We start from the raw sequence: 10,574 nt of genomic DNA, 5'->3' as shown, positions 1-10,574 counted from the left end.
AATGATATCAGAATTTTATGCTAGAATTCACTTTCTTGGGTTTTCTGTAAAATATGCCTTTTTTTTTTTTTTTTTTTTTTTGGTTTTTTGGGCCACACCCTGTGACGCTCAGGGGTTACTCCTGGCTATGTGCTCAGAAGTTGCTCCTGGCTTCTTGGGGGACCATATGGGACGCCGGGGGATCGAACCGCGGTCCGTCCTAGGCTAGCGCAGGCAAGGCAGGCACCTTACCTCCAGCGCCACCGCCCGGCCCCAAATATGCCTTTTTTTAACCATACATCTTTTCTTTAAAATATGCCTCTATAATCATTAATTATAAAAGAGAGAAATACAGAAGTCTAAATCAACTTTCCAGACTTGCTTCCCCTGTAATATCTGTAATAGAACAATCCTGAATTAGCTGCCATTTTCCATAATTCTTGTCAGCAAAATCTATCAGTAGTTCTAACTCTGATTATACACGCTGGTAATGTAATTAAATGTGTTTTAAGCCTATCTCTGATGTCACAGCTTCAAATATAGCCACATAAATTTTAGCTATGAGTATTTCATACATAATTTATATATACAAATGTGTTTGCATGTGTACCTGGATTAAGTATAATAAATGTAAATTATATAATTTATATCTATATATGTTTAACTGTGTTTAGTTTCAATCAGACAATGGTTTGATATATATTTTTAATGAGTGAAAATCCAACTGCAATATTAAGATTTTGTGTTTTGCAGACTTCACTTCTTCGTACTTTTTTAATTAAAAAGACAAATAATGTCAATGTTCCCTTTAGTAAATGTTATGCTTTCTATTCCAAAACAACCTTCAGTTTATAAATAAGAGTTAATGAATCCAAGAACCATGTTATTCCATGAGCCTGTGAACAAACAGTTTAAAGTCAATGTCGAACTCCTTCCAAGTTAGGTTTTCAATGGATAAAATTTATAAACAAATTTTGGTGGCAGAGGGATTGGTCTTGCCTTGTTTTACTTTTCTATATTTTAATGAACAAAATTAAAATTCTGCCTTTGAAATGACTTATTAGCTCACTAAAGTTATACTAACCCATCATTAAACTGAACTCTTGTTAAATTGCGAATTGCTCAAGCCACGAAATCCCCGCCTGAATTTGTTTTCTGCTTCGAAGATGTTCTAATAAATCTAGATGATCCGGAGCATTGCTCAGAAATCATTGACTGCATCATTGGAGACCCCTTGGCTCAAGGAAGAGGCTGCCTGCGAGATAGTCCTGCCAAGGACCTCGAGCACACGGAAATGCAGAGAGAAGTCGCACAGGCTGGGACTCCTTCTCGCTGTAAATTGTCTCTTTTGTATTTGTGGCAGACGCTCCCCCCAGCTTCTCTCTTCTCTCTAGACTCCCAGGATCACTTTATCCTTTTCCCTCTCTGCTGCCAAAGAGAGTGGAGTTCCCGGAGTTTTGACACCTTGTAAAGACATTCCAGTGGATTCTAGCACACCCAAACAGATGGTGTGAAAAGGAGACAGGGGAAGAAAATATAGACCTCTGCCAGATTCTCATGTATTCTAGGTAACACCGTGTTCCAGGAGAAGAAAAAAGAAAAGAAAGAAAAACTGAAAAGGAACTGATATCATTGTTCCCACCTGCTCCCTGAGCCAAGCCACCAGGCTCTGCCAAAGATAACGGTGTCTTTAACATGGAGACAAAAAAAAATCCTAACATTATGTGGGGTGAAAGCTCTGGACCTAGAAGGGCTAGACAACAGTTATTGGTACTATTGTGAGACGGTGTTACACAGACGCTAACATAAAACAAGCAGCTTTTGTTCTTTCAGCAAGGAATGAATTACGTTCAAATAACATCTATACTTTTTTCCCGTCGGGAATGCTGGAAGTCTCTGCTGAGTTTGCTCTCCGAGCCCTGCCTTAACTCCCCTGAATGAAGACAAGGAGCACGGGGACAGATTAGATGCATCAAAGGATATGTTCAGGCTTTTTTCCCCAGATACAAGCAGCCAGATCACTGGCATACAGAAATTGCTTGACACCTTTAGTCCTTAAGATGTTGATTAAAAGCACGGGGGTGGGGAGGGCTAGCTCAATGCACAGCAGCAAGGACTTTTACATTACATGAAGGAAAACTAGGATGCAATCCCTTGCATCCCATATATATGGTCGACCTAGCCTGCCAGGAGTGATTCCTGTGCAAGTAGCCAGAAGTAATACCTGAACACCATCGGATGTGGCCCAAAAGCCAAAAGCCAAAAAAAAAAAAAAAAAGGCAGAGGGAGATATCAAGTCCATCAAAGTGCCTCAACTAAAAAAAAAAAAGTGGCAATACACAATTTTGTCACTGATTCAAAGAAATAATCAGTCTTACGTGGCTGGAGGAAATGGAAAATAGAAACAATTTGGAACTTTGGAAAATAGTTTGGCAGTCTCTTTAGAAACTAAATTAGTGGCTGGAGTGATAGTACAGAGGGTAGGGTGTTTGCCTTGAATGTGGTCAACCTGGGTCCCATCCCCAGCATCCTATATGGTCCCTCTGAGCTTGCCAGAAGTGATCCCTAAGCGCACAGCCAGGAATCAGGCCAGAGCACCGCTAAGTAAGGCCCAAGACAACAACAACAACAAGCTAAACTAGCAACTACTAAACAATTCAGTGATTATACTCCTAGACAGATGCTGTACTCCTATATTATAAAAACAAAAATATTTTTGTACAAATAACCTTTACACAAATGTTTGTGGCAGCTTTATTAATAATAACTCAAACTTGGAAGCAATGTGATGTCCAAACTGTACAAACTGTGGTTTAACAAACTATGGAACATTCACATTGTGGCAAATGGACACATCTATGAAAGAAAAGTTCTGGACCTTGACTGTATTCCTGTCAGTTTCCTATTATAATATACTTGAATTTTGCAAGTTATTGCCATTTGAGAAAATTGATATGAAAAAGTGTTTTCATATCATTTCTTGTAAGTGGGTGAGTTTATAAATACCTCAGAATTATAAACAAAATTTAAAGATAACTCCCATTACAATAAAAATTTCTGCAAAGGCCCAAAAGAAATATGGTTTTCTTCAAAAAAAAAAAGAGGTGTGACAATCATAGTAATCAAACCAATTTCTTTTAAATATCCACATTGTAATTCATTATAATATATATAGGCATCTATATTCTCTACATATATAAACAACAGACTGTTTCAGTTTAATGAGAAAGGGACCTCTCGTCTCTACATGTCTTCATCAAACCACAAAAAAGATCTGGCTCAGAGAGAGAAAACCATGGGTATCTACCAAGGAAATAAAAGACAAATGACATATTAATGCTTTTCTCTTGAGCACCAAGATAAAATCAATGACACATAATGTTGCTCATAAATTTGACTCCTTAAAAGATCGCATATACCTTCTCCACGATGTTTCTTGGAGCCAATGACATAAATTATTGGTACTGGAAAGTAGGGTCCAGAATGTCACTTGGAACTAGTAGGTGAACCAAATATAAAACTCCAACTTGGCCTTGCTATTTTACATGCTGATCAGTTAGACATACTTCATTTTGAGATGCTCAAAGGTCATATTATAGACGTAAATTCTGATACATTTAAAAATTGTATAAATAATAAATATAATTATAGTATATCAGATAAATTACATATATGTAATAACTGTATTATACTATAAACTATAATCATTGAAACTTAAAATTTGGGGCCAGAGAGATAACATGGAGGTAAGATGTTTGACTTGCATGCATAAGGATGGTGGCTCAAATCCCAGTATCCTATATGGTCCCCCAAGGCTGCTGGAAGCAATTTCGGAGCTCATAGCCAGGAGTAACCCCTGAGCACTGCAGGGTGTGACCCCCCCAAAAAAAAAACCTTAAAATTTATACATTTTTATAGATATAATTTCTCGCTGTCTTTGGTTCTTAAAATGCTCACTCTGTCTCATGTCCATATCTAGCTGGCTTTGTATTCTTCCTTCAAATCTACTTTTTCCTAATACACTCTTTTCTCTTCTTCCCTCTATACTCTTTTCCTCTACTTTTCACTCAGTACTTCGCTAGCTCCATTTTCTCATCACTTTCCATTCCAGGGCCTGGCCTCCTCTCCAACTGAATTGCCCTTTCTTGGCTAATATTTGCACCTTGCATTGAATCTCCTTACTATATCATTCTGCCATTGAGAATTCAACTAACACATAAGTTTAGGGGGAAAAAAGAAAGTATTTTGTTCTGAGATGTTTTCAGCTACAAATAGAACTGGGGCGTTATTTTCTTTTGACTTGCACATGACTCTGCTGTAACCTCTCTAGAACACAGTTTTACTCTGGGATTTTGGCCCAGAAAGGGCTGATAAGGACATATTTCTCCAACTGTCTGACCCACGTCTGTCTCCCTTTTTCTTTTCAAAAACCTTCCTCCTTCCTCTTTCGGTCTGACCCAGACCTCTCTTATGTAAAACTTTATGGTGTCATGTTTCTTTTTCTTTCTTTTTTTTTTTTTGTTTTTGTTTTTGTTTTTGGGTCACACCCGGCAGCGCTCAGGAGTTATTTCTGGCTGTACACTCAGAAATCTTTCCTGGCAGGCTCGGGGGAGTATATGGGATGCCCGGATTCGAACAACCATCCTTCTGCATGCAAGGCAAATGCCCTACCCCCATGCTATCTCTCCAGCCCAAGTGTTATGTTTCTTTTTTTGTTTTGTTGTTTTGTTTTGTTTTCTGTTTTGTTTTTCAGGCCACACCCGTTTGATGCTCAGGGGTTACTCCTGGCTAAGCACTCAAAAATTGCCCCTGGCTTGGGGGACCATATGGGATGCCGGGGAATGGAACCAGAGTCCTTCCTTGGCTAGTGCTTGCAAAGCAGACACCTTACCTCTAGCGCCACCTATCCGGCCACAGTGTCATGTTTCTTATACAAGTATTATACCACACATTTTAGTTAGAATTGTACAAAGTAATGTGTGTGTATTCACACACATGCACACAGCAATAGCAGCAACAAAATTATTTTCAGGTATAGTCAATCAGTGATGACTATCTCATGCTACATTTGCTCTCAACTGTACCTCTCTGCCACAAATCACATTCCCTCTTGTACTAGGCTCTGAAATTTTTCTGTAGCTTGCCTGGAGGGGAGGTGTTACATAGGAGTTAAGTATATAAATCACAGTTTCTACTGGGAAAAAGTTCCTACAATTTTATTACTTACCCTAACTTACATCAGGCCTGTAGCCTAGTCAAGGGTGAAAGAATCGGGACAAAAGAAAATAAAGAGAAAAAGGAAAGAAATCACTACATTTAATTCAACCTTTAGGCAGGTAAGTCCCATTAAATCACTACTTTCATGGTTTTACTTTGGTTTTTGGGTCACACCCGGCAGTGCTCAGGGCTTACTCCTGGCTCTACACTCAGAAATTGCTCCTGGCAGGCTCCTGGGAGACCATACGGGATGCCAGAATTCCAAGCACCGTTCTTCTGCATGCAAGGTAAATGCCCTACCTCCATGCTATCTCTCTGGCTCTCATGGTTTTACTTTGTTTATCTTTTACCCAACCATTTTATAGACACTGTAACAACACACCAAACAAGATAATTTAGAAAATAAAATAACCAATAAATCTTTGACAATTTTTAAATGTAAATTTGACCACTCCTAACAACAAAGTCACAGGTGGTTTTTTCCTTTGTTTTACTTTCTCTGACATAAACTAGTATGATTTTTGTGAATCAATAGAAAATCAATCAAGTATTCATTCATGGGAGCATCTTAAAATTGAAAATAACAGGACAAACTTATTCTGGGTACACCTAAAAAGGTCAGTGAGTACTTGGACCACAGATGGCCTTCGCTGGTCAGCTGGTGATATCTATGTTTTCTGTTTGATTCTGAGAACCCAGTCTAAAAGCAATAAATTATATTAAATGGGAGGAAGTTATGAAATAATTAAACAATTAAGAAATAACTTTACTGTTATGAGAATGCGTATGAGAAATCTAAGAAATTTGCTTCATATACAAATATTTTTGGATAACATTTTATTAACTTGTTACAGAGCAAGCCTAATGGCTTAAAGCAATAATTCATTATTCCTCACAGTTCTGTATGTAGATTGGCTGAACTCAGCAGGGTAATTCTTCTGCCACATGATATACAGGCTAAGATCCCTATGTAGTGACATTCATCTTAGAGCTCAGTAAAACTGAGTCCTCTAGTCAGGCCTCTCATCTTGCAGAAGCTCTCCTCTGTGGACCCTCTTCACTTCCCAGTTGAGTCCTTGCTTCTTTATTAAGAAGAGCATAAAATGAAGGTAAGAACCAAAGTAGAAATTGATAAAGCCTTTAAAAGTGATAACTCTAGGGCATGAGGAAAACTGTGAACATTGGTGGTGGGAACTGGCACTGGTGAAGGGAAAGATGTTAAACATGGTATAAATGAAACTCAATCATGAACAGCTTTGTAACTATATGTCACAGTAATTCAAATTAAAAAATTATTACATAAAAATTAAAATAAATGAGAGTCTCCACCGGGCTGTGCTTCTTCTGAGGAAACTGAGCACCGGAAGGGAGCCCTGTCCTACTCTTCTCTGTCTTTCCTGAACTCTGGAAGCTCTCCTCAGAGCCCTGGGAAGCGAACCCCAAAGAAACTACATTCGGAAGCTACCCAGCGAGCCAGTGAGTGAGTGAGAAATGGCTGCATGTGGGGGTTTTCAGGCAGAGTGCTGATTGCTCTACCTGCAGAGTCTCCACCGGGCTGTGCTTCTTCTGAGGAACTGAGCACCGGAAGGGAGCCCTGTCCTACCCTTCTCTATCTTTCCTGAACTCTGGAAGCTCTCCTCAGAGCCCTGAGAAGCGAACCCCAAAGAAACAACATTCAGAAGCTACCCAGCAAGCCAGTGAGTGAGTGAGTGAGTGAGAAATGGCTGCATGTGGGGGTTTCCAGGCAGAGTGCTGATTGCTCTACCTGCAGAGTCTCCACCGGGCTGTGCTTCTTCTGAGGAACTGAGCACCAGAAGGGAGCCCTGTCCTACCCTTCTCTGTCTTTCCTGAACTCTGGAAGCTCTCCTCAGAGCCCTGGGAAGCGAACCCCAAAGAAACTACATTTGGAAGCTACCCAGCGAACCAGAAACTGAGCACCTGAAGGGAGCCCTGTCCTACTCTTCTCTGTCTTTCCTGAACTCGGGAAGCTCTCCTCAGAGCCCTGGGAAGCGAACCCCAAAGAAACTACATTCGGGAGCTACCCAGCGAGCCAGTGAGTGAGTAAGAAATGGCTGGATGTGGGGGTTTCCAGGCAGAGTGCTGATTGCTCTACCTGCAGAGTCTCCACCCGGTTGTGCTTCTTCTGAGGAAACTGAGCACCGGAAGGGAGCCCTGTCCTACCCTTCTCTGTCTTTCCTGAACTCTGGAAGCTCTCCTCAGAGCCCTGGGAAGTGAACCCCAAAGAAACTACATTCGGAAGCTACCCAGCGAGCCAGTGACTCTCCTCAGAGTCCTGGGAAGTGAACCCCAAAAATACAGCATTCTGAAGCTGCCCAGCGAGTGAAAACTACGCCTGACCAGTGGGGCCCGACTGTGAAAAACTGTGAGTGCTGCCTGTGTGTGTCTTTCTGCTATCCTGTTGCGTGAACCTCCTGAGAGTGGGCTGAAAAGAGGCTCCAGAAGGCACTTAGCTCCACTTCGCTACGCAGCCGTGCGCTCTTTCTAAAAAAAGAACACCATCACAAAAAGAAAAAAACCACACTAAGAACTGTGCTGGATCACAGAAGCAAGAATTTCTCTCCAGACTGTCTTCTCTGCTACGTGCTTGGGCCTAAGATTTGATCCTGTGTGAGGCTTCATCCACGGAGGACTCCCCTACCTTGGAGGCAAGTCGGCCCATCCAGAAAGGGCAGAGCCAGAGAAGTGTGTTGCCTGCATCATATAACCAATGAATACCACCACAACACGTAGAAAAACCCACAATACAAGTGTGACAATGGGGAAACAACGCAGGCCAGCATCAGACATAGAGAATGAAGATGACAATTCTGATGACCAGTTAACGACCAACCAACTAATCAATCTCTCAGATAAGGACTTTAGAGTAGCAATATGGAATATTCTCAAAGAACTCAAAGAAACCATGAATAGAATAGAACAGAACACTAATAAGAATCAAGAAAATATGAAGACAGAAATCACAAAACTCCAATCTGAAATAACATGTCAAATAACAGGCCTGAAAAAAATCAGTAAATGAAGTGAATGACAAAATGGATAAGCTCTGGGACAGGGTATCAGAAGCTGAGAAAAGACTTGGTGCTGTGGAAGATGAGATACATAACAATTTCATACAACAGGAGAGATTGGAAAAAAAACTTAAAACAAATGAACAGACAATGGAAAAATTAGTCAAAGAATGGGAACAGATGAAAATAGAGGTCTATGATAAGATCAACAGAAACAACTTAAGAATCATTGGAGTCCCAGAGACCCAGGAAGAAAATTTCCAGGAAGAATCAATGGTCAAGAACATCATTAAAGAGAAACTCCCAGAGCTAAAGAATATATGTGATCAAATCCTGCATGCTCGAAGAGTACCAACCAAAAGAGACCCAAGAAAAACCACCCCAAGACACATCCTAGTCACAATGACAAATCCCACAGATAGAGACAGAATTCTGAAAACAGCAAGATCAAAAGGGGAAATTACATTCAAGCAAGCATCCTTGAGATTTACAGCAGACCTATCACCCGAAACACTAAATGCCAGAAAGCAGTGGTGGGATATTGTGACAAGACTGAATGAAATGAATGCTTCACCTAGAATACTGTACCCAGCAAAACTCACTTTCCGGTTTGACGGAAGAATACATGGTTTCACAGACAAAAAACAGCTCAGAAACTTTACAGACTCAAAACCAGTCTTAAGAGAAAAACTGAAAGACCTAATCTAAGACAAGACTGACCAAAAGACACACCAAATTTCGATATAAAGATGGCATTAAATCCCAGGACCATTGTTTCTCTCAATGTCAATGGACTAAATGCACCAGTTAAGAGACACAGAGTGGCTAAATGGATCAAAAAACTCAATCCAACCTTCTGCTGCCTACAAGAAACGCACCTGAATAGTCAGAACAAACATAGACTCAAAATAAAAGGCTGGAGAAAAGTTATCCAAGCAAACAACACCCATAAAAAAGCTGGAGTGGCCATACTAATATCAGATAATGCAAACTTTATACTCAGGAAGGTTGTAAGGGACAAAGATGGATATTTTATATTAATCAAGGGGTATGTAGAGCAGGAAGAAATAACTCTCCTAAACATATATGCACCAAATGAGGGGCCAGCAAAATATTTAAAACAACTGTTGACAAATCTGAAAAGCAATATCAATAACAACACAATAATTGTGGGGGACCTCAACACTGCTTTGTCAACACTGGATAGGTCAACCAGACTGAAACCCAACAAGAATATACTAGACCTGAGGAGAGAAATGGAAGAAAGAGGCCTAGTGGATATATATAGGACACTCCATTCCCAGAAACCTGGATACACATTCTTCTCCAATGTACATGGGACATTCTCCAGGATAGACTACATGCTGGCACATAAAACATACCTCCATAATATCAAGAGGATAGAAATTTTGCAGACAACCTTCACTGACCACAAGGCTCTGAAATTATTTGTGAATTCCAAAGGGACTCAGAAGAAAAACTTTAACACCTGGAAGTTAAACAGCCTCATACTCAATAACCAGTGGGTCCGAGATGAAATCAAGAAGGAAATCAAAAGGTTCCTGGAAACAAATGACAATAAAGACACAAACTATCAGAACTTATGGGACACAGCAAAAGCAGTACTGAGAGGAAAATTTATAGCTTTGCAAGCACACATTAGGAAAGAAGAAGGAGCTTACCTGAGTAGCTTAATGACACAGCTAATAGAACTAGAAATTACTCAACAAAAGGATCCAAAAATAGGAAGACAGAAGGAAATAACAAAGCTGAGAGCAGAAATCAACGAAGTGGAAACCCAAAAAACAATCCGAAAGATCAACGAAAGCAGAAGTTGGTTCTTTGAAAAAATAAACAAGATTGATAGACCACTGGCAAACCTAACAAAGAAAGAGAGAGAGAAACTTGATAACTCGTATTAGGAATGAAAAAGGAGAGATCACTACTGATATGACAGAGATTCAAAGGGTAATCAGAAACTACTTTGAAAAACTCTATGCCACTAAAAATGAGAACCTGGAAGAAATGGATAAATTCTTGGACTCTTATAATCTTCCACGGTTGAAAGAAGAGGATTAGCATATCTAAACACCCCCATCACCATTGATGAAATAAAAATGGTAATCAAAAGTCTGCCCAAAAACAAAAGCCCAGGCCCAGATGGATTCACTAATGAATTCTTTCAAACTTTCCAAGAGGAACTACTACCAATCCTGGCAAGACTCTTTCATGAAATTGAACAAGTGGAAACACTCCCAAATAGCTTTTATGAAGCCAACATCACCTTGATACCTAAACCAGACAGAGATGCTACGAAAAAAGAAAATTACAGACCAATATCGCTGATGA

Source organism: Suncus etruscus, chromosome 10 (assembly GCF_024139225.1).
Source record: "Suncus etruscus isolate mSunEtr1 chromosome 10, mSunEtr1.pri.cur, whole genome shotgun sequence".
Classification (NCBI taxonomy): domain Eukaryota; kingdom Metazoa; phylum Chordata; class Mammalia; order Eulipotyphla; family Soricidae; genus Suncus; species Suncus etruscus.
Note: the sequence above shows the minus strand (reverse complement) of the source record.